This window comes from Montipora foliosa, unplaced genomic scaffold (assembly GCF_036669935.1).
Source record: "Montipora foliosa isolate CH-2021 unplaced genomic scaffold, ASM3666993v2 scaffold_368, whole genome shotgun sequence".
Taxonomy (NCBI): Eukaryota; Metazoa; Cnidaria; class Anthozoa; order Scleractinia; family Acroporidae; genus Montipora; species Montipora foliosa.
Window position 1 is genome coordinate 41,988 of NW_027179667.1, and position 26,039 is coordinate 68,026.

The 26,039-nt window shown below is 50.7% G+C and overlaps 14 non-coding genes across 14 annotated transcripts; 11 read left to right on the forward strand and 3 right to left on the reverse strand.

Annotated features, from left to right (window-relative positions):
• The first annotated feature begins 1,330 nt into the window (after positions 1 to 1,330).
• Positions 1,331 to 1,522, forward strand: LOC137987588 (U2 spliceosomal RNA). The gene has a single exon (XR_011120625.1). It is a non-coding gene; the product is annotated as a U2 spliceosomal RNA (small nuclear RNA).
• A 193-nt stretch (positions 1,523 to 1,715) lies between these two features.
• Positions 1,716 to 1,879, forward strand: LOC137987620 (U1 spliceosomal RNA). The gene has a single exon (XR_011120654.1). It is a non-coding gene; the product is annotated as a U1 spliceosomal RNA (small nuclear RNA).
• A 976-nt stretch (positions 1,880 to 2,855) lies between these two features.
• Positions 2,856 to 2,974, reverse strand: LOC137987593 (5S ribosomal RNA). Its single transcript, XR_011120629.1, has one exon. It is a non-coding gene; the product is annotated as a 5S ribosomal RNA (ribosomal RNA).
• Positions 2,975 to 3,241: 267 nt separating this feature from the next.
• Positions 3,242 to 3,433, forward strand: LOC137987639 (U2 spliceosomal RNA). The gene has a single exon (XR_011120672.1). It is a non-coding gene; the product is annotated as a U2 spliceosomal RNA (small nuclear RNA).
• Positions 3,434 to 9,072: 5,639 nt separating this feature from the next.
• Positions 9,073 to 9,263, forward strand: LOC137987595 (U2 spliceosomal RNA). The gene has a single exon (XR_011120631.1). It is a non-coding gene; the product is annotated as a U2 spliceosomal RNA (small nuclear RNA).
• A 194-nt stretch (positions 9,264 to 9,457) lies between these two features.
• LOC137987621 (U1 spliceosomal RNA) lies at positions 9,458 to 9,621 on the forward strand. The gene has a single exon (XR_011120655.1). It is a non-coding gene; the product is annotated as a U1 spliceosomal RNA (small nuclear RNA).
• A 976-nt stretch (positions 9,622 to 10,597) lies between these two features.
• On the reverse strand, positions 10,598 to 10,716 carry LOC137987600 (5S ribosomal RNA). The gene has a single exon (XR_011120636.1). It is a non-coding gene; the product is annotated as a 5S ribosomal RNA (ribosomal RNA).
• Positions 10,717 to 10,983: 267 nt separating this feature from the next.
• On the forward strand, positions 10,984 to 11,175 carry LOC137987640 (U2 spliceosomal RNA). Its single transcript, XR_011120673.1, has one exon. It is a non-coding gene; the product is annotated as a U2 spliceosomal RNA (small nuclear RNA).
• A 5,639-nt stretch (positions 11,176 to 16,814) lies between these two features.
• Positions 16,815 to 17,005, forward strand: LOC137987596 (U2 spliceosomal RNA). Its single transcript, XR_011120632.1, has one exon. It is a non-coding gene; the product is annotated as a U2 spliceosomal RNA (small nuclear RNA).
• A 194-nt stretch (positions 17,006 to 17,199) lies between these two features.
• LOC137987623 (U1 spliceosomal RNA) lies at positions 17,200 to 17,363 on the forward strand. Its single transcript, XR_011120657.1, has one exon. It is a non-coding gene; the product is annotated as a U1 spliceosomal RNA (small nuclear RNA).
• Positions 17,364 to 18,339: 976 nt separating this feature from the next.
• Positions 18,340 to 18,458, reverse strand: LOC137987601 (5S ribosomal RNA). Its single transcript, XR_011120637.1, has one exon. It is a non-coding gene; the product is annotated as a 5S ribosomal RNA (ribosomal RNA).
• Positions 18,459 to 18,725: 267 nt separating this feature from the next.
• On the forward strand, positions 18,726 to 18,917 carry LOC137987641 (U2 spliceosomal RNA). The gene has a single exon (XR_011120674.1). It is a non-coding gene; the product is annotated as a U2 spliceosomal RNA (small nuclear RNA).
• Positions 18,918 to 24,556: 5,639 nt separating this feature from the next.
• Positions 24,557 to 24,747, forward strand: LOC137987597 (U2 spliceosomal RNA). The gene has a single exon (XR_011120633.1). It is a non-coding gene; the product is annotated as a U2 spliceosomal RNA (small nuclear RNA).
• A 194-nt stretch (positions 24,748 to 24,941) lies between these two features.
• On the forward strand, positions 24,942 to 25,105 carry LOC137987624 (U1 spliceosomal RNA). The gene has a single exon (XR_011120658.1). It is a non-coding gene; the product is annotated as a U1 spliceosomal RNA (small nuclear RNA).
• The last annotated feature ends 934 nt before the right edge of the window (positions 25,106 to 26,039 follow it).

The following is a 26,039-nucleotide window of genomic DNA, read 5'->3' on the forward strand; positions in this document are numbered from 1 at the left end:
TTCTAAGCTTAAAATCCTCGGAGTCTTCATTGGCCCGCATGACATTGATGAACTAATTGGCGGCCTCGGATAGAGGCTGTGGAACGCGTCCTCTCCTCCTGGCGTCAGCGCTCCTTGTCTTTTCATGGCAAGGCTTTGGTCATCAATTGCCTGGCCCTCGCCAGGGTTTGGTATGTGGCATCCCTGGTCCACATGCCCCCCTGGGTACTTAAAGAACTTAACTCCCTTGTTTTCTCATTCTTCTGGAAAACCAAGCGGGAGCTCGTTGCACGTGCTGTGGTCGTTCAGCCCACATCGCTGGGAGGTTTCTCGGTGGTGGACATTAAGCTCAAGGTTTGGTCGCTTCTGGGTCAGTGGGTCAAACGGTCTACTTTGTCCTCGTCAAGCTGGTCCTCCTTTGTGTCGTACTGGTTTCAATCGTGTTTTGCTGCCTCCTCTCTTGATGTTTTCTCCCGTCCCGCTGCCTTCGACAGGTCCCTGTTACCGCCATTTTACTCCTCTTTGCTTTTGGCCTGGGAGTCGCTTGGTGGCTCTTTTTCCCCCTCCCGGGGAACTTTGGTTTTCGCATCCTCTGACCCTCACGTTGTCGCCTCCGTGGCTTTTTTTCTCTGCCAAAGTCGGTTACCAGTTTCTTTTATCCTGTTCCTCTGTCACACCGCACTGTGTAGTTAAGTTCTTTCCCTCCTTTGGGGACCTTTACTGGTATGATACGTGGCGCCAGTTCCACTTCTTTGATTTTGACCGCTTTGTTGTTGATTTCTCCTGGAAGGTAGCTCATGGTGTGATTTACACTGCTGAGCGTCTTCTCTCTTTTGGTTTATCTGTCTCCTCCGCTTGTTTTTGTGGTCCTGTCGTCGAGTCACTGTCGCATTTGCTCTTTGTGTGTCCCCTTGCTCAAAGTGTTGTTGGTTGGCTACAGTCCCTCCTTTTTCATTTCTCGCCTATGTGTCCTGTGCTTGAGCGTCGCCATTTACTTTTTGGTTTCAATTCCACTGAGCTTCACGCAGTGCCCAAAGTCTTCAGTTACCTGTTGTGTGCCTGTAAGTTTCACATCTGGCTGGCCCGCAATGACTACCGCTTTCGTTCTGTCAACCTGGGGCCCTCGCCGTCATTGAGGGAGCAAAGGCCCGTGTCAAGTTCCACCTCCCCTTGCTCTTCAAGCGTTTTTCAACCCGGAGACGTCGACGTTATTTTGCCCGCCAGTGGGGGGCGGATGGAGTCATCGCCTCTATGTTTCCAACAAGCTCGTTTTTCGCTTCGGGCCACCTGCTTAATTCACCCTCTGTACCACCTGATTTGCTTAGTTTTATTTCGCCTCTGTCGCCTAATACTGGTGACCAATGCCTCAGGCGTTGGATGAGTCTGTCGACTGGTGACCTTTGGTCTGCCATTCACCCGCTGCTCATCGAGCAGCTCATATATTAAACTGATTTTTGGAACTGGGCCGTGGAAAAGAGGCTTGCCTCGTCCCGGCCACGGGTTGCCTCGGTATAGCACTACCTCCGAGCGTGGCCCACTTCCCTCTGGGGAAGAAATAATCAAGTGAAAGCAGAACAAATGACCAAGCAACCAACCTTCACATTCTCTTCTCTTTTCTAGGTAGCATAGCAGCGAGTGGACAGCACGACACGACAGGACGAGGAGCACGTGACCCCCATTACCACATGGTATGCGCAGACAAGTTGCGTTTTGCGGTTCCGGAGAGGTTGAAAGGCATACTTACCTGACGCGGGAGGCACTGTGATCAGGGAGGCAGTCCTCTCAAGGTGAGGCTCTTTCATTGCACTTCGATTGGGTTGACCCTTGCGATTACCCCAAATGTGGGTAACTCGAGCGTATAATTTCTGGTAGTGGGGACCTGCGTTCGCGCTAGTCCCCGCACCAAACCCCGGTGGCAAAGTTGGCTAATGGGAAGGTTTGTTGGTAACGTTTCAGGCAGGGCAGGGAAGGAGATGCGGTGGCGGTGTAAGGACTAAGGAAGGTGAGTTGTATTTGTGAATTCCACTGCTGAAATTGTAGGTGAATGTTCCGTACTTGGTGCACTGCAAAACTGTGATTTTATTTCTTTCATTCTTGGCCGTAGAGAGAGCGAGAGGACGTGTTTATTTCAGCCGCATCGATTTCCATCGATAGACGAGTGAGACAAGAAAATGCCAGCGGGTCGAGCTCTTATCCTCGTGCATCGTTTCGAAAACGTAAGTGGATGTGTGTTTGTACTGCTCCATCGCGATAGATTTCTTTTGCGTTGTGTTATGTTGCGTTCTGGAGAGCCCGTTTTGCATTGAGTAACTGAGGACCCGCCAGATCAGTTGGCGTTACATTTCTGTGGCCAACACTTTGTGGTTTCTCTATGTTATCAGTTAATTGGATTGTTATCATAAAAAGTAAATCTTTCATGGTCAGGATAGTGTCTTATCGGCCCTTTGAATACGTACTGTCCGTGTTGAGCAGGGAACAGTAAGACTTTGAAGTGCGCTACGTCACGTAAGTCACGTTTTCGCAGGATCAATGTTGTAGTGTTGTAGCCTTCGTTGTATGCATATCATCCGGGCTAGGTTAACTTCCATCTAATGCATAACAGTGCATGCATTTTTTACTTGTCGTATCCTGTTCTTTGCTCACACGAAAAGATACGTTTCATGTCATAAACGTTGGATTGATAAGATCTCGCGCGCACGCGCTCCCTTGGGAATACAAGTTCCACTTTCTCGTGTGAACTATTTTGTTTTTGTTGTATGTCTCATCTTTGACATATCGTTGGCATGTTGTGTTCAAAAAACCTGGTTTGGAATGTTCTTTCATTAAAGGAAACTGAGATTTTTTGAGATAATCAAGTGTACAGAAGGAAAAAGGGAAGCCTACAACACGGGGTATTCCCAGGCGGTCTCCCATCCAAGTACTAACCCCGCCCGACAGGGCTTAACTTCGGTGATCGGACGAGAACCGGTGTTTTCCCTGTGGTATGGTCGTAGACAAGTAATTCGCCGTGAAAATTAACTTTGTTATAAGGGAAAATAAAAACGAGGTCAGAGCAAGCACAATGTGCATTTGTCCTCTTGCCGTCAACGCAAGTGCCATGCAATGCTGGTCCTGCTGCCCACTGTACAAGGGCGATCGTTGTGTGCGCCTCGCTTTCAGGTTGGCTTTGGGCATTCCTTCCTTGGCACGGATTGTAATCGGACCACCATATCTCGTGGCCATGAGACTGGGAGCACCTTGTCCGCTGTGAGCATTTACGGGCATCGCTTCTCGGCCTTTTGGCTAAGATCAAGTGTAGTATCTGTTCTTATCAGCTTAATATCTGATACGCTGCTCATCGAGCAGCTCATATATTAAACTGATTTTTGGAACTGGGCCGTGGAAAAGAGGCTTGCCTCGTCCCGGCCACGGGTTGCCTCGGTATAGCACTACCTCCGAGCGTGGCCCACTTCCCTCTGGGGAAGAAATAATCAAGTGAAAGCAGAACAAATGACCAAGCAACCAACCTTCACATTTCTCTTCTCTTTTCTAGGTAGCATAGCAGCGAGTGGACAGCACGACACGACAGGACGAGGAGCACGTGACCCCCATTACCACATGGTATGCGCAGACAAGTTGCGTTTTTGCGGTTCCGGAGAGGTTGAAAAGGCATACTTACCTGACGCGGGTTTTTATTATCTGCCAGGTTCGTGCCTTTCCTTGTGGTACGCGTAAGTTCCGTATTGGAATTGGAGTGTGGGGACAAGCGTTTTTGGGATTTGTGGTAAGATTTTTGATTCCTGAGTTTTACTGGTGACCCTCCTGGGGACTTATGCTTGGCGTCCTGCCATAACCCAGGGTAGCCAGTCTTTCTGTTCCCTTCCTGGGAGCTTTGCTTTCCGGGGGGACTGTTTTTTCTCTTTTTCCCTTTTCATCATGCCTCTTGCGGCCTTTAAGAGGACAGTAGTCCTCGACCTTTCCGATGTTCCAACCTCTGTTCCCAGGGCGGAACTTGTTACAGCCATCAAGGGAAAGTTCACCCCCTTTGTGATTGACAGTATTCAGTTTGTTCCCGTAAAACTGGTTCAGATTACTTTCGCTGACCCAAAATGTAAAAATATTGTTGAAGGTTATGATTTTGTCACTTTAGCTGGTGCTAAGTGCAAAGTCATGTATGCTGGGCCTCGAGCTCAAAATGTTATGTTGTATCACTATCCCTTTGAGGAGAGTGATGATCGCCTCCGGCCCTACTTTTCCTCGTACGGGAAGGTGGAGACGATAAGGCACCAGCATTACCCGGGTGACCCTGCAATCTGCACTGGAGCCCGTATCATCAAAATGGTTCGTTCTGGCCGGATCCCTCGTAATCTGGACATTGCTGGATATAAATGTAAGGTGTGGTATGTGGGTCAGCCGGCCGAATGTGATATCTGTCGTGGGGAACACCTCACCAAAAACTGTGACTTGCGCGGGAAGTGCCGCAGGTGTCGGGAGCCTGGTCACATGGCCAGGGATTGCCCAACCCCCCCAATGCCTGGGGGAACCCACCATCTTCGCCTGCGACCCCCGCCCATCCGTCCGCTTCACTTGTTGTTGGTGCCACTCCCCCGGAGTCGCTGCCTCCCCTCCTGGATGTCAGTTCTGGTCCTGAGGACCTTCCCACTTCTCCTGCAAGCTCTGACCATGAGGACTCTGGGGACGAGGGGGTAACCCTTCGTCCTCCTGCCCCCACGCAACCTGGTATTTCAAGTTGGGGTTCCCACACCGACCTCAGGGACAATGAGTTATCCCCCCTGGTACTCCACCCATGGCCTCTCCTGCCACCAGTAAATGTTAAGGAGGGTGCGGCCCTCCCTAAAACGGTAATGGTGGGTCCTCGACGCGCGTGCAGGTGGCTGCCTCCCCCGCCGCTGCGTCTGATGGTTTGGCTGCGCCACAGAGTAATACAATGTTAACACTAGTAGTAACGTAGTTGGTGTAATGGACAATACTACTATAGTTAATGGAAAAGAAATGGAAATGGATAATAGTAATAATGTAGTTACTGGAAAAGAAATGACAAATAATGCTGTAGTTAATGGAAAAGAAATGGAAATGGATAATAGTAATAATGGAAAAGAAATGGATACGAATGATAATGAACTAGTTAATGAGACTGAATACAGTCAAAGTATATTTAGTGACGATGACCCTTTAACGGGCATCAATGTAACCCCTGTAAATACCCCACAGGTTCTATCTCTGTCTCCCGTAATGGTTAACGAGGTCGAGCTGACTGATTCACCAGTCACTAAGCGTGGACTTTCGGATGTTGAGGCTTCCTCTGATGATCAGGTCAAGTCTAAGAAGAAAGCGAAGAAACCTCTTCCTGGTTCTGCGGTCCCCGGCCGCTCGAAGTCTGGAAAGGGCAGGGAGTCTGGGAGGGCTGTTCATTCTGGCCTTCCCTCCTTGGCTCCCCCTGCCCCGGTTCGGAGCCGTCGCTCCTAGTTGTGCTGTCTCTCTCTTTCTTCTCAGTTATGGCTCTCTCTATCCTCTCCTTAAACACCAATGGTCTCAGGGACTCGTCCAAGCGCGCTGGTGTTCTGCACTGGTTACGTTCCTTTCCTCAGGTCCCTGACATTGTCTGCCTACAAGAGGGCCCACTGCTCTTCAGACAGTGAATGTCAGTCTGGTTTCGTTCATCTGGTTTTAATGCAGTTGCTTCTGTTGGCTCTGCACACTCTTGTGGTTGCATCATTTTATTCCGCCCCACGGTCACCCTTACGAGCTCTTGGTGTGACACCGCTGGGCGTGTTGTTTTTTGCCACTTTACCCATTCTGGGCACCCGTTTCGTATCTGCTGTCTCTACGCCCCCAATCGCAACCCAGCCCGTGACGACTTCCTGGACGACGTCTCGTCTTGGGTTGATCCCACCTATCCGACCTTCCTTGCCGGGGACTTTAACACTGTGTTCGACCGCGCCCTCGATCGTCGGGGCTCCAATGTCTCTGACACTTCCCGCGAAAGTACTGCTACCTTAAAACGTCTTTTTGACTCCTGCTGTTGTCTGGACATTTGGAGGCACCTGCATCCTTCCGATTCTGCCTTCTCTTGGACTCGCTCAGACGGCCTTATGGCCTCCCGTATTGATCTCATTGGTGCCCCGTACTCCTGTTACCATCAGTCTTGACTTGCGATATTATTCCTTGTCCGTTTTCGGATCACTGTGGTGTGGTGCTTTCTTGTAGTGTCCCAGACATTGCTGCTCCTGGGACAGTTTCTGGAAGCTCAACATTTCTGTCCTCAATGATGAGGACTATATCCAGCATATCACTAATTTTTGGTCCGTTTGGAGGCAGTCCATGCTGTCCTTCCCGTCACTAGCTAAGTGGTGGGATAAGGGCAAGAGCCAAATCAAAGGCCTCACAATTAAATATTGCGCTGAGCGCTCGAAAGAAAACATCGCAGTGTCGAGACCTCCTTGGCCGACTAGCTGGGCATCTTAAGAACCGTGTTGATGCCGGTTTCACCTCCTGTGTTGAGCCGTACCATTCTACCCTGTCTGCCCTTGCTGCCCTAGACCTCGAGGCAGCTCGGGGAGCCCAAGTCCGTGCTCGGGCCAATGGGTTGAGGAAGGTGAAACCTCCTCGGCCTTTTTCTTCCGTCTGGAAAAGAAGCGTGCCGCCGACCGACTTATTTCAGCACTTCGATGCGATGATGGCACAGTGGTCTCGAGTTCAAAGGACCTATGCCAGGCTTTTGCTTCCTTTTATTCTAACTTGTTTAGTGCCGAGCCTACTGACGGGGACGTGGCTCTTTCCCTGCTCGACGCCCTCACCTCCACCTTGTCCGCCGACCAGGCTCAACAGTGTGATGGTCCTCTCCAGTCGGAGGAGTGTTATACTGCTTTATGTGGGATGGCTCGAGGCAAGACCCCGGGCTTGGATGGCCTCCCTATGGAGTTTTATGTCAAATTCTGGCCGGTGCTCGGACAGGACCTCGTGCTCGTCCTGAACTCATGTTATGAGGCTGGCACTCTCAGCCTCTCTCAGCGTCGAGGCATCATTTCTCTCATCTTTAAGACGGGTGACCGGCTGAACCCTCGTAACTGGCGGCCAATTTCCCTCCTTAGTGTGGACTACAAGCTCGCTGCCCGCGTCATCGCTGGGCGTCTCCTGAAGGTTATTCATGCCGTGGTGGCTGAGGATCAAACCTGTGGTGTCCCCGGTCGTTATATTGGTGAGAACGTCGCTTATCTCCGAGACATGGTCCATTACGCCACGCAATCCGGGTCTCCTTGTGCCATCCTCTCGCTCGACCAAGAAAAAGCGTTTGATCGCGTTGATTGGTCCTTTCTGCATGCCACCCTCTGCAGAATGGGTTTCCAAACCTCCTTTCTGCGCTGGATCCGCCTTTTCTATAATGCTGTTCAGAGTGCTGTCATTGTTAACGGTCATGTCTCAAACTTTTTCAGTCTCACACGGGGGGTGCGTCAAGGCTGCCCCCTCGCACCTTTGCTGTATGTTATGGTCGCTGAGGTCTTGGCCGCCAATATTCGAGCAAATCCCGCCATTACTGGACCTTTGCTGCCTGGACTGCCCTCACCGCTCTCTCCAATTTCCCAGTACGCGGATGACACATCGCTCATCTTGTCCTCCGATGCCTCCATTAGGGCTGTTTTTGACACCTACACAAGGTATGAGCTTGGTTCTGGATCCAAGCTCAACCTGACAAAGTCTCGCGGCTTGTGGCTGGGGTCTTGGGCTGGCCGAACTGACCCCCCTGTCCCTCTCGACTGGACATCTTCTAAGCTTAAAATCCTCGGAGTCTTCATTGGCCCGCATGACATTGATGAACTAATTGGCGGCCTCGGATAGAGGCTGTGGAACGCGTCCTCTCCTCCTGGCGTCAGCGCTCCTTGTCTTTTCATGGCAAGGCTTTGGTCATCAATTGCCTGGCCCTCGCCAGGGTTTGGTATGTGGCATCCCTGGTCCACATGCCCCCCTGGGTACTTAAAGAACTTAACTCCCTTGTTTTCTCATTCTTCTGGAAAACCAAGCGGGAGCTCGTTGCACGTGCTGTGGTCGTTCAGCCCACATCGCTGGGAGGTTTCTCGGTGGTGGACATTAAGCTCAAGGTTTGGTCGCTTCTGGGTCAGTGGGTCAAACGGTCTACTTTGTCCTCGTCAAGCTGGTCCTCCTTTGTGTCGTACTGGTTTCAATCGTGTTTTGCTGCCTCCTCTCTTGATGTTTTCTCCCGTCCCGCTGCCTTCGACAGGTCCCTGTTACCGCCATTTTACTCCTCTTTGCTTTTGGCCTGGGAGTCGCTTGGTGGCTCTTTTTCCCCCTCCCGGGGAACTTTGGTTTTCGCATCCTCTGACCCTCACGTTGTCGCCTCCGTGGCTTTTTTTCTCTGCCAAAGTCGGTTACCAGTTTCTTTTATCCTGTTCCTCTGTCACACCGCACTGTGTAGTTAAGTTCTTTCCCTCCTTTGGGGACCTTTACTGGTATGATACGTGGCGCCAGTTCCACTTCTTTGATTTTGACCGCTTTGTTGTTGATTTCTCCTGGAAGGTAGCTCATGGTGTGATTTACACTGCTGAGCGTCTTCTCTCTTTTGGTTTATCTGTCTCCTCCGCTTGTTTTTGTGGTCCTGTCGTCGAGTCACTGTCGCATTTGCTCTTTGTGTGTCCCCTTGCTCAAAGTGTTGTTGGTTGGCTACAGTCCCTCCTTTTTCATTTCTCGCCTATGTGTCCTGTGCTTGAGCGTCGCCATTTACTTTTTGGTTTCAATTCCACTGAGCTTCACGCAGTGCCCAAAGTCTTCAGTTACCTGTTGTGTGCCTGTAAGTTTCACATCTGGCTGGCCCGCAATGACTACCGCTTTCGTTCTGTCAACCTGGGGCCCTCGCCGTCATTGAGGGAGCAAAGGCCCGTGTCAAGTTCCACCTCCCCTTGCTCTTCAAGCGTTTTTCAACCCGGAGACGTCGACGTTATTTTGCCCGCCAGTGGGGGGCGGATGGAGTCATCGCCTCTATGTTTCCAACAAGCTCGTTTTTCGCTTCGGGCCACCTGCTTAATTCACCCTCTGTACCACCTGATTTGCTTAGTTTTATTTCGCCTCTGTCGCCTAATACTGGTGACCAATGCCTCAGGCGTTGGATGAGTCTGTCGACTGGTGACCTTTGGTCTGCCATTCACCGCTGCTCATCGAGCAGCTCATATATTAAACTGATTTTTGGAACTGGGCCGTGGAAAAGAGGCTTGCCTCGTCCCGGCCACGGGTTGCCTCGGTATAGCACTACCTCCGAGCGTGGCCCACTTCCCTCTGGGGAAGAAATAATCAAGTGAAAGCAGAACAAATGACCAAGCAACCAACCTTCACATTCTCTTCTCTTTTCTAGGTAGCATAGCAGCGAGTGGACAGCACGACACGACAGGACGAGGAGCACGTGACCCCCATTACCACATGGTATGCGCAGACAAGTTGCGTTTTGCGGTTCCGGAGAGGTTGAAAAGGCATACTTACCTGACGCGGGAGGCACTGTGATCAGGGAGGCAGTCCTCTCAAGGTGAGGCTCTTTCATTGCACTTCGATTGGGTTGACCCTTGCGATTACCCCAAATGTGGGTAACTCGAGCGTATAATTTCTGGTAGTGGGGACCTGCGTTCGCGCTAGTCCCCGCACCAAACCCCGGTGGCAAAGTTGGCTAATGGGAAGGTTTGTTGGTAACGTTTCAGGCAGGGCAGGGAAGGAGATGCGGTGGCGGTGTAAGGACTAAGGAAGGTGAGTTGTATTTGTGAATTCCACTGCTGAAATTGTAGGTGAATGTTCCGTACTTGGTGCACTGCAAAACTGTGATTTTATTTCTTTCATTCTTGGCCGTAGAGAGAGCGAGAGGACGTGTTTATTTCAGCCGCATCGATTTCCATCGATAGACGAGTGAGACAAGAAAATGCCAGCGGGTCGAGCTCTTATCCTCGTGCATCGTTTCGAAAACGTAAGTGGATGTGTGTTTGTACTGCTCCATCGCGATAGATTTCTTTTGCGTTGTGTTATGTTGCGTTCTGGAGAGCCCGTTTTGCATTGAGTAACTGAGGACCCGCCAGATCAGTTGGCGTTACATTTCTGTGGCCAACACTTTGTGGTTTCTCTATGTTATCAGTTAATTGGATTGTTATCATAAAAAGTAAATCTTTCATGGTCAGGATAGTGTCTTATCGGCCCTTTGAATACGTACTGTCCGTGTTGAGCAGGGAACAGTAAGACTTTGAAGTGCGCTACGTCACGTAAGTCACGTTTTCGCAGGATCAATGTTGTAGTGTTGTAGCCTTCGTTGTATGCATATCATCCGGGCTAGGTTAACTTCCATCTAATGCATAACAGTGCATGCATTTTTTACTTGTCGTATCCTGTTCTTTGCTCACACGAAAAGATACGTTTCATGTCATAAACGTTGGATTGATAAGATCTCGCGCGCACGCGCTCCCTTGGGAATACAAGTTCCACTTTCTCGTGTGAACTATTTTGTTTTTGTTGTATGTCTCATCTTTGACATATCGTTGGCATGTTGTGTTCAAAAAACCTGGTTTGGAATGTTCTTTCATTAAAGGAAACTGAGATTTTTTGAGATAATCAAGTGTACAGAAGGAAAAAGGGAAGCCTACAACACGGGGTATTCCCAGGCGGTCTCCCATCCAAGTACTAACCCCGCCCGACAGGGCTTAACTTCGGTGATCGGACGAGAACCGGTGTTTTCCCTGTGGTATGGTCGTAGACAAGTAATTCGCCGTGAAAATTAACTTTGTTATAAGGGAAAATAAAAACGAGGTCAGAGCAAGCACAATGTGCATTTGTCCTCTTGCCGTCAACGCAAGTGCCATGCAATGCTGGTCCTGCTGCCCACTGTACAAGGGCGATCGTTGTGTGCGCCTCGCTTTCAGGTTGGCTTTGGGCATTCCTTCCTTGGCACGGATTGTAATCGGACCACCATATCTCGTGGCCATGAGACTGGGAGCACCTTGTCCGCTGTGAGCATTTACGGGCATCGCTTCTCGGCCTTTTGGCTAAGATCAAGTGTAGTATCTGTTCTTATCAGCTTAATATCTGATACGCTGCTCATCGAGCAGCTCATATATTAAACTGATTTTTGGAACTGGGCCGTGGAAAAGAGGCTTGCCTCGTCCCGGCCACGGGTTGCCTCGGTATAGCACTACCTCCGAGCGTGGCCCACTTCCCTCTGGGGAAGAAATAATCAAGTGAAAGCAGAACAAATGACCAAGCAACCAACCTTCACATTTCTCTTCTCTTTTCTAGGTAGCATAGCAGCGAGTGGACAGCACGACACGACAGGACGAGGAGCACGTGACCCCCATTACCACATGGTATGCGCAGACAAGTTGCGTTTTTGCGGTTCCGGAGAGGTTGAAAAGGCATACTTACCTGACGCGGGTTTTTATTATCTGCCAGGTTCGTGCCTTTCCTTGTGGTACGCGTAAGTTCCGTATTGGAATTGGAGTGTGGGGACAAGCGTTTTTGGGATTTGTGGTAAGATTTTTGATTCCTGAGTTTTACTGGTGACCCTCCTGGGGACTTATGCTTGGCGTCCTGCCATAACCCAGGGTAGCCAGTCTTTCTGTTCCCTTCCTGGGAGCTTTGCTTTCCGGGGGGACTGTTTTTTCTCTTTTTCCCTTTTCATCATGCCTCTTGCGGCCTTTAAGAGGACAGTAGTCCTCGACCTTTCCGATGTTCCAACCTCTGTTCCCAGGGCGGAACTTGTTACAGCCATCAAGGGAAAGTTCACCCCCTTTGTGATTGACAGTATTCAGTTTGTTCCCGTAAAACTGGTTCAGATTACTTTCGCTGACCCAAAATGTAAAAATATTGTTGAAGGTTATGATTTTGTCACTTTAGCTGGTGCTAAGTGCAAAGTCATGTATGCTGGGCCTCGAGCTCAAAATGTTATGTTGTATCACTATCCCTTTGAGGAGAGTGATGATCGCCTCCGGCCCTACTTTTCCTCGTACGGGAAGGTGGAGACGATAAGGCACCAGCATTACCCGGGTGACCCTGCAATCTGCACTGGAGCCCGTATCATCAAAATGGTTCGTTCTGGCCGGATCCCTCGTAATCTGGACATTGCTGGATATAAATGTAAGGTGTGGTATGTGGGTCAGCCGGCCGAATGTGATATCTGTCGTGGGGAACACCTCACCAAAAACTGTGACTTGCGCGGGAAGTGCCGCAGGTGTCGGGAGCCTGGTCACATGGCCAGGGATTGCCCAACCCCCCCAATGCCTGGGGGAACCCACCATCTTCGCCTGCGACCCCCGCCCATCCGTCCGCTTCACTTGTTGTTGGTGCCACTCCCCCGGAGTCGCTGCCTCCCCTCCTGGATGTCAGTTCTGGTCCTGAGGACCTTCCCACTTCTCCTGCAAGCTCTGACCATGAGGACTCTGGGGACGAGGGGGTAACCCTTCGTCCTCCTGCCCCCACGCAACCTGGTATTTCAAGTTGGGGTTCCCACACCGACCTCAGGGACAATGAGTTATCCCCCCTGGTACTCCACCCATGGCCTCTCCTGCCACCAGTAAATGTTAAGGAGGGTGCGGCCCTCCCTAAAACGGTAATGGTGGGTCCTCGACGCGCGTGCAGGTGGCTGCCTCCCCCGCCGCTGCGTCTGATGGTTTGGCTGCGCCACAGAGTAATACAATGTTAACACTAGTAGTAACGTAGTTGGTGTAATGGACAATACTACTATAGTTAATGGAAAAGAAATGGAAATGGATAATAGTAATAATGTAGTTACTGGAAAAGAAATGACAAATAATGCTGTAGTTAATGGAAAAGAAATGGAAATGGATAATAGTAATAATGGAAAAGAAATGGATACGAATGATAATGAACTAGTTAATGAGACTGAATACAGTCAAAGTATATTTAGTGACGATGACCCTTTAACGGGCATCAATGTAACCCCTGTAAATACCCCACAGGTTCTATCTCTGTCTCCCGTAATGGTTAACGAGGTCGAGCTGACTGATTCACCAGTCACTAAGCGTGGACTTTCGGATGTTGAGGCTTCCTCTGATGATCAGGTCAAGTCTAAGAAGAAAGCGAAGAAACCTCTTCCTGGTTCTGCGGTCCCCGGCCGCTCGAAGTCTGGAAAGGGCAGGGAGTCTGGGAGGGCTGTTCATTCTGGCCTTCCCTCCTTGGCTCCCCCTGCCCCGGTTCGGAGCCGTCGCTCCTAGTTGTGCTGTCTCTCTCTTTCTTCTCAGTTATGGCTCTCTCTATCCTCTCCTTAAACACCAATGGTCTCAGGGACTCGTCCAAGCGCGCTGGTGTTCTGCACTGGTTACGTTCCTTTCCTCAGGTCCCTGACATTGTCTGCCTACAAGAGGGCCCACTGCTCTTCAGACAGTGAATGTCAGTCTGGTTTCGTTCATCTGGTTTTAATGCAGTTGCTTCTGTTGGCTCTGCACACTCTTGTGGTTGCATCATTTTATTCCGCCCCACGGTCACCCTTACGAGCTCTTGGTGTGACACCGCTGGGCGTGTTGTTTTTTGCCACTTTACCCATTCTGGGCACCCGTTTCGTATCTGCTGTCTCTACGCCCCCAATCGCAACCCAGCCCGTGACGACTTCCTGGACGACGTCTCGTCTTGGGTTGATCCCACCTATCCGACCTTCCTTGCCGGGGACTTTAACACTGTGTTCGACCGCGCCCTCGATCGTCGGGGCTCCAATGTCTCTGACACTTCCCGCGAAAGTACTGCTACCTTAAAACGTCTTTTTGACTCCTGCTGTTGTCTGGACATTTGGAGGCACCTGCATCCTTCCGATTCTGCCTTCTCTTGGACTCGCTCAGACGGCCTTATGGCCTCCCGTATTGATCTCATTGGTGCCCCGTACTCCTGTTACCATCAGTCTTGACTTGCGATATTATTCCTTGTCCGTTTTCGGATCACTGTGGTGTGGTGCTTTCTTGTAGTGTCCCAGACATTGCTGCTCCTGGGACAGTTTCTGGAAGCTCAACATTTCTGTCCTCAATGATGAGGACTATATCCAGCATATCACTAATTTTTGGTCCGTTTGGAGGCAGTCCATGCTGTCCTTCCCGTCACTAGCTAAGTGGTGGGATAAGGGCAAGAGCCAAATCAAAGGCCTCACAATTAAATATTGCGCTGAGCGCTCGAAAGAAAACATCGCAGTGTCGAGACCTCCTTGGCCGACTAGCTGGGCATCTTAAGAACCGTGTTGATGCCGGTTTCACCTCCTGTGTTGAGCCGTACCATTCTACCCTGTCTGCCCTTGCTGCCCTAGACCTCGAGGCAGCTCGGGGAGCCCAAGTCCGTGCTCGGGCCAATGGGTTGAGGAAGGTGAAACCTCCTCGGCCTTTTTCTTCCGTCTGGAAAAGAAGCGTGCCGCCGACCGACTTATTTCAGCACTTCGATGCGATGATGGCACAGTGGTCTCGAGTTCAAAGGACCTATGCCAGGCTTTTGCTTCCTTTTATTCTAACTTGTTTAGTGCCGAGCCTACTGACGGGGACGTGGCTCTTTCCCTGCTCGACGCCCTCACCTCCACCTTGTCCGCCGACCAGGCTCAACAGTGTGATGGTCCTCTCCAGTCGGAGGAGTGTTATACTGCTTTATGTGGGATGGCTCGAGGCAAGACCCCGGGCTTGGATGGCCTCCCTATGGAGTTTTATGTCAAATTCTGGCCGGTGCTCGGACAGGACCTCGTGCTCGTCCTGAACTCATGTTATGAGGCTGGCACTCTCAGCCTCTCTCAGCGTCGAGGCATCATTTCTCTCATCTTTAAGACGGGTGACCGGCTGAACCCTCGTAACTGGCGGCCAATTTCCCTCCTTAGTGTGGACTACAAGCTCGCTGCCCGCGTCATCGCTGGGCGTCTCCTGAAGGTTATTCATGCCGTGGTGGCTGAGGATCAAACCTGTGGTGTCCCCGGTCGTTATATTGGTGAGAACGTCGCTTATCTCCGAGACATGGTCCATTACGCCACGCAATCCGGGTCTCCTTGTGCCATCCTCTCGCTCGACCAAGAAAAAGCGTTTGATCGCGTTGATTGGTCCTTTCTGCATGCCACCCTCTGCAGAATGGGTTTCCAAACCTCCTTTCTGCGCTGGATCCGCCTTTTCTATAATGCTGTTCAGAGTGCTGTCATTGTTAACGGTCATGTCTCAAACTTTTTCAGTCTCACACGGGGGGTGCGTCAAGGCTGCCCCCTCGCACCTTTGCTGTATGTTATGGTCGCTGAGGTCTTGGCCGCCAATATTCGAGCAAATCCCGCCATTACTGGACCTTTGCTGCCTGGACTGCCCTCACCGCTCTCTCCAATTTCCCAGTACGCGGATGACACATCGCTCATCTTGTCCTCCGATGCCTCCATTAGGGCTGTTTTTGACACCTACACAAGGTATGAGCTTGGTTCTGGATCCAAGCTCAACCTGACAAAGTCTCGCGGCTTGTGGCTGGGGTCTTGGGCTGGCCGAACTGACCCCCCTGTCCCTCTCGACTGGACATCTTCTAAGCTTAAAATCCTCGGAGTCTTCATTGGCCCGCATGACATTGATGAACTAATTGGCGGCCTCGGATAGAGGCTGTGGAACGCGTCCTCTCCTCCTGGCGTCAGCGCTCCTTGTCTTTTCATGGCAAGGCTTTGGTCATCAATTGCCTGGCCCTCGCCAGGGTTTGGTATGTGGCATCCCTGGTCCACATGCCCCCCTGGGTACTTAAAGAACTTAACTCCCTTGTTTTCTCATTCTTCTGGAAAACCAAGCGGGAGCTCGTTGCACGTGCTGTGGTCGTTCAGCCCACATCGCTGGGAGGTTTCTCGGTGGTGGACATTAAGCTCAAGGTTTGGTCGCTTCTGGGTCAGTGGGTCAAACGGTCTACTTTGTCCTCGTCAAGCTGGTCCTCCTTTGTGTCGTACTGGTTTCAATCGTGTTTTGCTGCCTCCTCTCTTGATGTTTTCTCCCGTCCCGCTGCCTTCGACAGGTCCCTGTTACCGCCATTTTACTCCTCTTTGCTTTTGGCCTGGGAGTCGCTTGGTGGCTCTTTTTCCCCCTCCCGGGGAACTTTGGTTTTCGCATCCTCTGACCCTCACGTTGTCGCCTCCGTGGCTTTTTTTCTCTGCCAAAGTCGGTTACCAGTTTCTTTTATCCTGTTCCTCTGTCACACCGCACTGTGTAGTTAAGTTCTTTCCCTCCTTTGGGGACCTTTACTGGTATGATACGTGGCGCCAGTTCCACTTCTTTGATTTTGACCGCTTTGTTGTTGATTTCTCCTGGAAGGTAGCTCATGGTGTGATTTACACTGCTGAGCGTCTTCTCTCTTTTGGTTTATCTGTCTCCTCCGCTTGTTTTTGTGGTCCTGTCGTCGAGTCACTGTCGCATTTGCTCTTTGTGTGTCCCCTTGCTCAAAGTGTTGTTGGTTGGCTACAGTCCCTCCTTTTTCATTTCTCGCCTATGTGTCCTGTGCTTGAGCGTCGCCATTTACTTTTTGGTTTCAATTCCACTGAGCTTCACGCAGTGCCCAAAGTCTTCAGTTACCTGTTGTGTGCCTGTAAGTTTCACATCTGGCTGGCCCGCAATGACTACCGCTTTCGTTCTGTCAACCTGGGGCCCTCGCCGTCATTGAGGGAGCAAAGGCCCGTGTCAAGTTCCACCTCCCCTTGCTCTTCAAGCGTTTTTCAACCCGGAGACGTCGACGTTATTTTGCCCGCCAGTGGGGGGCGGATGGAGTCATCGCCTCTATGTTTCCAACAAGCTCGTTTTTCGCTTCGGGCCACCTGCTTAATTCACCCTCTGTACCACCTGATTTGCTTAGTTTTATTTCGCCTCTGTCGCCTAATACTGGTGACCAATGCCTCAGGCGTTGGATGAGTCTGTCGACTGGTGACCTTTGGTCTGCCATTCACCGCTGCTCATCGAGCAGCTCATATATTAAACTGATTTTTGGAACTGGGCCGTGGAAAAGAGGCTTGCCTCGTCCCGGCCACGGGTTGCCTCGGTATAGCACTACCTCCGAGCGTGGCCCACTTCCCTCTGGGGAAGAAATAATCAAGTGAAAGCAGAACAAATGACCAAGCAACCAACCTTCACATTCTCTTCTCTTTTCTAGGTAGCATAGCAGCGAGTGGACAGCACGACACGACAGGACGAGGAGCACGTGACCCCCATTACCACATGGTATGCGCAGACAAGTTGCGTTTTGCGGTTCCGGAGAGGTTGAAAAGGCATACTTACCTGACGCGGGAGGCACTGTGATCAGGGAGGCAGTCCTCTCAAGGTGAGGCTCTTTCATTGCACTTCGATTGGGTTGACCCTTGCGATTACCCCAAATGTGGGTAACTCGAGCGTATAATTTCTGGTAGTGGGGACCTGCGTTCGCGCTAGTCCCCGCACCAAACCCCGGTGGCAAAGTTGGCTAATGGGAAGGTTTGTTGGTAACGTTTCAGGCAGGGCAGGGAAGGAGATGCGGTGGCGGTGTAAGGACTAAGGAAGGTGAGTTGTATTTGTGAATTCCACTGCTGAAATTGTAGGTGAATGTTCCGTACTTGGTGCACTGCAAAACTGTGATTTTATTTCTTTCATTCTTGGCCGTAGAGAGAGCGAGAGGACGTGTTTATTTCAGCCGCATCGATTTCCATCGATAGACGAGTGAGACAAGAAAATGCCAGCGGGTCGAGCTCTTATCCTCGTGCATCGTTTCGAAAACGTAAGTGGATGTGTGTTTGTACTGCTCCATCGCGATAGATTTCTTTTGCGTTGTGTTATGTTGCGTTCTGGAGAGCCCGTTTTGCATTGAGTAACTGAGGACCCGCCAGATCAGTTGGCGTTACATTTCTGTGGCCAACACTTTGTGGTTTCTCTATGTTATCAGTTAATTGGATTGTTATCATAAAAAGTAAATCTTTCATGGTCAGGATAGTGTCTTATCGGCCCTTTGAATACGTACTGTCCGTGTTGAGCAGGGAACAGTAAGACTTTGAAGTGCGCTACGTCACGTAAGTCACGTTTTCGCAGGATCAATGTTGTAGTGTTGTAGCCTTCGTTGTATGCATATCATCCGGGCTAGGTTAACTTCCATCTAATGCATAACAGTGCATGCATTTTTTACTTGTCGTATCCTGTTCTTTGCTCACACGAAAAGATACGTTTCATGTCATAAACGTTGGATTGATAAGATCTCGCGCGCACGCGCTCCCTTGGGAATACAAGTTCCACTTTCTCGTGTGAACTATTTTGTTTTTGTTGTATGTCTCATCTTTGACATATCGTTGGCATGTTGTGTTCAAAAAACCTGGTTTGGAATGTTCTTTCATTAAAGGAAACTGAGATTTTTTGAGATAATCAAGTGTACAGAAGGAAAAAGGGAAGCCTACAACACGGGGTATTCCCAGGCGGTCTCCCATCCAAGTACTAACCCCGCCCGACAGGGCTTAACTTCGGTGATCGGACGAGAACCGGTGTTTTCCCTGTGGTATGGTCGTAGACAAGTAATTCGCCGTGAAAATTAACTTTGTTATAAGGGAAAATAAAAACGAGGTCAGAGCAAGCACAATGTGCATTTGTCCTCTTGCCGTCAACGCAAGTGCCATGCAATGCTGGTCCTGCTGCCCACTGTACAAGGGCGATCGTTGTGTGCGCCTCGCTTTCAGGTTGGCTTTGGGCATTCCTTCCTTGGCACGGATTGTAATCGGACCACCATATCTCGTGGCCATGAGACTGGGAGCACCTTGTCCGCTGTGAGCATTTACGGGCATCGCTTCTCGGCCTTTTGGCTAAGATCAAGTGTAGTATCTGTTCTTATCAGCTTAATATCTGATACGCTGCTCATCGAGCAGCTCATATATTAAACTGATTTTTGGAACTGGGCCGTGGAAAAGAGGCTTGCCTCGTCCCGGCCACGGGTTGCCTCGGTATAGCACTACCTCCGAGCGTGGCCCACTTCCCTCTGGGGAAGAAATAATCAAGTGAAAGCAGAACAAATGACCAAGCAACCAACCTTCACATTTCTCTTCTCTTTTCTAGGTAGCATAGCAGCGAGTGGACAGCACGACACGACAGGACGAGGAGCACGTGACCCCCATTACCACATGGTATGCGCAGACAAGTTGCGTTTTTGCGGTTCCGGAGAGGTTGAAAAGGCATACTTACCTGACGCGGGTTTTTATTATCTGCCAGGTTCGTGCCTTTCCTTGTGGTACGCGTAAGTTCCGTATTGGAATTGGAGTGTGGGGACAAGCGTTTTTGGGATTTGTGGTAAGATTTTTGATTCCTGAGTTTTACTGGTGACCCTCCTGGGGACTTATGCTTGGCGTCCTGCCATAACCCAGGGTAGCCAGTCTTTCTGTTCCCTTCCTGGGAGCTTTGCTTTCCGGGGGGACTGTTTTTTCTCTTTTTCCCTTTTCATCATGCCTCTTGCGGCCTTTAAGAGGACAGTAGTCCTCGACCTTTCCGATGTTCCAACCTCTGTTCCCAGGGCGGAACTTGTTACAGCCATCAAGGGAAAGTTCACCCCCTTTGTGATTGACAGTATTCAGTTTGTTCCCGTAAAACTGGTTCAGATTACTTTCGCTGACCCAAAATGTAAAAATATTGTTGAAGGTTATGATTTTGTCACTTTAGCTGGTGCTAAGTGCAAAGTCATGTATGCTGGGCCTCGAGCTCAAAATGTTATGTTGTATCACTATCCCTTTGAGGAGAGTGATGATCGCCTCCGGCCCTACTTTTCCTCGTACGGGAAGGTGGAGACGATAAGGCACCAGCATTACCCGGGTGACCCTGCAATCTGCACTGGAGCCCGTATCATCAAAATGGTTCGTTCTGGCCGGATCCCTCGTAATCTGGACATTGCTGGATATAAATGTAAGGTGTGGTATGTGGGTCAGCCGGCCGAATGTGATATCTGTCGTGGGGAACACCTCACCAAAAACTGTGACTTGCGCGGGAAGTGCCGCAGGTGTCGGGAGCCTGGTCACATGGCCAGGGATTGCCCAACCCCCCCAATGCCTGGGGGAACCCACCATCTTCGCCTGCGACCCCCGCCCATCCGTCCGCTTCACTTGTTGTTGGTGCCACTCCCCCGGAGTCGCTGCCTCCCCTCCTGGATGTCAGTTCTGGTCCTGAGGACCTTCCCACTTCTCCTGCAAGCTCTGACCATGAGGACTCTGGGGACGAGGGGGTAACCCTTCGTCCTCCTGCCCCCACGCAACCTGGTATTTCAAGTTGGGGTTCCCACACCGACCTCAGGGACAATGAGTTATCCCCCCTGGTACTCCACCCATGGCCTCTCCTGCCACCAGTAAATGTTAAGGAGGGTGCGGCCCTCCCTAAAACGGTAATGGTGGGTCCTCGACGCGCGTGCAGGTGGCTGCCTCCCCCGCCGCTGCGTCTGATGGTTTGGCTGCGCCACAGAGTAATACAATGTTAACACTAGTAGTAACGTAGTTGGTGTAATGGACAATACTACTATAGTTAATGGAAAAGAAATGGAAATGGATAATAGTAATAATGTAGTTACTGGAAAAGAAATGACAAATAATGCTGTAGTTAATGGAAAAGAAATGGAAATGGATAATAGTAATAATGGAAAAGAAATGGATACGAATGATAATGAACTAGTTAATGAGACTGAATACAGTCAAAGTATATTTAGTGACGATGACCCTTTAACGGGCATCAATGTAACCCCTGTAAATACCCCACAGGTTCTATCTCTGTCTCCCGTAATGGTTAACGAGGTCGAGCTGACTGATTCACCAGTCACTAAGCGTGGACTTTCGGATGTTGAGGCTTCCTCTGATGATCAGGTCAAGTCTAAGAAGAAAGCGAAGAAACCTCTTCCTGGTTCTGCGGTCCCCGGCCGCTCGAAGTCTGGAAAGGGCAGGGAGTCTGGGAGGGCTGTTCATTCTGGCCTTCCCTCCTTGGCTCCCCCTGCCCCGGTTCGGAGCCGTCGCTCCTAGTTGTGCTGTCTCTCTCTTTCTTCTCAGTTATGGCTCTCTCTATCCTCTCCTTAAACACCAATGGTCTCAGGGACTCGTCCAAGCGCGCTGGTGTTCTGCACTGGTTACGTTCCTTTCCTCAGGTCCCTGACATTGTCTGCCTACAAGAGGGCCCACTGCTCTTCAGACAGTGAATGTCAGTCTGGTTTCGTTCATCTGGTTTTAATGCAGTTGCTTCTGTTGGCTCTGCACACTCTTGTGGTTGCATCATTTTATTCCGCCCCACGGTCACCCTTACGAGCTCTTGGTGTGACACCGCTGGGCGTGTTGTTTTTTGCCACTTTACCCATTCTGGGCACCCGTTTCGTATCTGCTGTCTCTACGCCCCCAATCGCAACCCAGCCCGTGACGACTTCCTGGACGACGTCTCGTCTTGGGTTGATCCCACCTATCCGACCTTCCTTGCCGGGGACTTTAACACTGTGTTCGACCGCGCCCTCGATCGTCGGGGCTCCAATGTCTCTGACACTTCCCGCGAAAGTACTGCTACCTTAAAACGTCTTTTTGACTCCTGCTGTTGTCTGGACATTTGGAGGCACCTGCATCCTTCCGATTCTGCCTTCTCTTGGACTCGCTCAGACGGCCTTATGGCCTCCCGTATTGATCTCATTGGTGCCCCGTACTCCTGTTACCATCAGTCTTGACTTGCGATATTATTCCTTGTCCGTTTTCGGATCACTGTGGTGTGGTGCTTTCTTGTAGTGTCCCAGACATTGCTGCTCCTGGGACAGTTTCTGGAAGCTCAACATTTCTGTCCTCAATGATGAGGACTATATCCAGCATATCACTAATTTTTGGTCCGTTTGGAGGCAGTCCATGCTGTCCTTCCCGTCACTAGCTAAGTGGTGGGATAAGGGCAAGAGCCAAATCAAAGGCCTCACAATTAAATATTGCGCTGAGCGCTCGAAAGAAAACATCGCAGTGTCGAGACCTCCTTGGCCGACTAGCTGGGCATCTTAAGAACCGTGTTGATGCCGGTTTCACCTCCTGTGTTGAGCCGTACCATTCTACCCTGTCTGCCCTTGCTGCCCTAGACCTCGAGGCAGCTCGGGGAGCCCAAGTCCGTGCTCGGGCCAATGGGTTGAGGAAGGTGAAACCTCCTCGGCCTTTTTCTTCCGTCTGGAAAAGAAGCGTGCCGCCGACCGACTTATTTCAGCACTTCGATGCGATGATGGCACAGTGGTCTCGAGTTCAAAGGACCTATGCCAGGCTTTTGCTTCCTTTTATTCTAACTTGTTTAGTGCCGAGCCTACTGACGGGGACGTGGCTCTTTCCCTGCTCGACGCCCTCACCTCCACCTTGTCCGCCGACCAGGCTCAACAGTGTGATGGTCCTCTCCAGTCGGAGGAGTGTTATACTGCTTTATGTGGGATGGCTCGAGGCAAGACCCCGGGCTTGGATGGCCTCCCTATGGAGTTTTATGTCAAATTCTGGCCGGTGCTCGGACAGGACCTCGTGCTCGTCCTGAACTCATGTTATGAGGCTGGCACTCTCAGCCTCTCTCAGCGTCGAGGCATCATTTCTCTCATCTTTAAGACGGGTGACCGGCTGAACCCTCGTAACTGGCGGCCAATTTCCCTCCTTAGTGTGGACTACAAGCTCGCTGCCCGCGTCATCGCTGGGCGTCTCCTGAAGGTTATTCATGCCGTGGTGGCTGAGGATCAAACCTGTGGTGTCCCCGGTCGTTATATTGGTGAGAACGTCGCTTATCTCCGAGACATGGTCCATTACGCCACGCAATCCGGGTCTCCTTGTGCCATCCTCTCGCTCGACCAAGAAAAAGCGTTTGATCGCGTTGATTGGTCCTTTCTGCATGCCACCCTCTGCAGAATGGGTTTCCAAACCTCCTTTCTGCGCTGGATCCGCCTTTTCTATAATGCTGTTCAGAGTGCTGTCATTGTTAACGGTCATGTCTCAAACTTTTTCAGTCTCACACGGGGGGTGCGTCAAGGCTGCCCCCTCGCACCTTTGCTGTATGTTATGGTCGCTGAGGTCTTGGCCGCCAATATTCGAGCAAATCCCGCCATTACTGGACCTTTGCTGCCTGGACTGCCCTCACCGCTCTCTCCAATTTCCCAGTACGCGGATGACACATCGCTCATCTTGTCCTCCGATGCCTCCATTAGGGCTGTTTTTGACACCTACACAAGGTATGAGCTTGGTTCTGGATCCAAGCTCAACCTGACAAAGTCTCGCGGCTTGTGGCTGGGGTCTTGGGCTGGCCGAACTGACCCCCCTGTCCCTCTCGACTGGACATCTTCTAAGCTTAAAATCCTCGGAGTCTTCATTGGCCCGCATGACATTGATGAACTAATTGGCGGCCTCGGATAGAGGCTGTGGAACGCGTCCTCTCCTCCTGGCGTCAGCGCTCCTTGTCTTTTCATGGCAAGGCTTTGGTCATCAATTGCCTGGCCCTCGCCAGGGTTTGGTATGTGGCATCCCTGGTCCACATGCCCCCCTGGGTACTTAAAGAACTTAACTCCCTTGTTTTCTCATTCTTCTGGAAAACCAAGCGGGAGCTCGTTGCACGTGCTGTGGTCGTTCAGCCCACATCGCTGGGAGGTTTCTCGGTGGTGGACATTAAGCTCAAGGTTTGGTCGCTTCTGGGTCAGTGGGTCAAACGGTCTACTTTGTCCTCGTCAAGCTGGTCCTCCTTTGTGTCGTACTGGTTTCAATCGTGTTTTGCTGCCTCCTCTCTTGATGTTTTCTCCCGTCCCGCTGCCTTCGACAGGTCCCTGTTACCGCCATTTTACTCCTCTTTGCTTTTGGCCTGGGAGTCGCTTGGTGGCTCTTTTTCCCCCTCCCGGGGAACTTTGGTTTTCGCATCCTCTGACCCTCACGTTGTCGCCTCCGTGGCTTTTTTTCTCTGCCAAAGTCGGTTACCAGTTTCTTTTATCCTGTTCCTCTGTCACACCGCACTGTGTAGTTAAGTTCTTTCCCTCCTTTGGGGACCTTTACTGGTATGATACGTGGCGCCAGTTCCACTTCTTTGATTTTGACCGCTTTGTTGTTGATTTCTCCTGGAAGGTAGCTCATGGTGTGATTTACACTGCTGAGCGTCTTCTCTCTTTTGGTTTATCTGTCTCCTCCGCTTGTTTTTGTGGTCCTGTCGTCGAGTCACTGTCGCATTTGCTCTTTGTGTGTCCCCTTGCTCAAAGTGTTGTTGGTTGGCTACAGTCCCTCCTTTTTCATTTCTCGCCTATGTGTCCTGTGCTTGAGCGTCGCCATTTACTTTTTGGTTTCAATTCCACTGAGCTTCACGCAGTGCCCAAAGTCTTCAGTTACCTGTTGTGTGCCTGTAAGTTTCACATCTGGCTGGCCCGCAATGACTACCGCTTTCGTTCTGTCAACCTGGGGCCCTCGCCGTCATTGAGGGAGCAAAGGCCCGTGTCAAGTTCCACCTCCCCTTGCTCTTCAAGCGTTTTTCAACCCGGAGACGTCGACGTTATTTTGCCCGCCAGTGGGGGGCGGATGGAGTCATCGCCTCTATGTTTCCAACAAGCTCGTTTTTCGCTTCGGGCCACCTGCTTAATTCACCCTCTGTACCACCTGATTTGCTTAGTTTTATTTCGCCTCTGTCGCCTAATACTGGTGACCAATGCCTCAGGCGTTGGATGAGTCTGTCGACTGGTGACCTTTGGTCTGCCATTCACCGCTGCTCATCGAGCAGCTCATATATTAAACTGATTTTTGGAACTGGGCCGTGGAAAAGAGGCTTGCCTCGTCCCGGCCACGGGTTGCCTCGGTATAGCACTACCTCCGAGCGTGGCCCACTTCCCTCTGGGGAAGAAATAATCAAGTGAAAGCAGAACAAATGACCAAGCAACCAACCTTCACATTCTCTTCTCTTTTCTAGGTAGCATAGCAGCGAGTGGACAGCACGACACGACAGGACGAGGAGCACGTGACCCCCATTACCACATGGTATGCGCAGACAAGTTGCGTTTTGCGGTTCCGGAGAGGTTGAAAAGGCATACTTACCTGACGCGGGAGGCACTGTGATCAGGGAGGCAGTCCTCTCAAGGTGAGGCTCTTTCATTGCACTTCGATTGGGTTGACCCTTGCGATTACCCCAAATGTGGGTAACTCGAGCGTATAATTTCTGGTAGTGGGGACCTGCGTTCGCGCTAGTCCCCGCACCAAACCCCGGTGGCAAAGTTGGCTAATGGGAAGGTTTGTTGGTAACGTTTCAGGCAGGGCAGGGAAGGAGATGCGGTGGCGGTGTAAGGACTAAGGAAGGTGAGTTGTATTTGTGAATTCCACTGCTGAAATTGTAGGTGAATGTTCCGTACTTGGTGCACTGCAAAACTGTGATTTTATTTCTTTCATTCTTGGCCGTAGAGAGAGCGAGAGGACGTGTTTATTTCAGCCGCATCGATTTCCATCGATAGACGAGTGAGACAAGAAAATGCCAGCGGGTCGAGCTCTTATCCTCGTGCATCGTTTCGAAAACGTAAGTGGATGTGTGTTTGTACTGCTCCATCGCGATAGATTTCTTTTGCGTTGTGTTATGTTGCGTTCTGGAGAGCCCGTTTTGCATTGAGTAACTGAGGACCCGCCAGATCAGTTGGCGTTACATTTCTGTGGCCAACACTTTGTGGTTTCTCTATGTTATCAGTTAATTGGATTGTTATCATAAAAAGTAAATCTTTCATGGTCAGGATAGTGTCTTATCGGCCCTTTGAATACGTACTGTCCGTGTTGAGCAGGGAACAGTAAGACTTTGAAGTGCGCTACGTCACGTAAGTCACGTTTTCGCAGGATCAATGTTGTAGTGTTGTAGCCTTCGTTGTATGCATATCATCCGGGCTAGGTTAACTTCCATCTAATGCATAACAGTGCATGCATTTTTTACTTGTCGTATCCTGTTCTTTGCTCACACGAAAAGATACGTTTCATGTCATAAACGTTGGATTGATAAGATCTCGCGCGCACGCGCTCCCTTGGGAATACAAGTTCCACTTTCTCGTGTGAACTATTTTGTTTTTGTTGTATGTCTCATCTTTGACATATCGTTGGCATGTTGTGTTCAAAAAACCTGGTTTGGAATGTTCTTTCATTAAAGGAAACT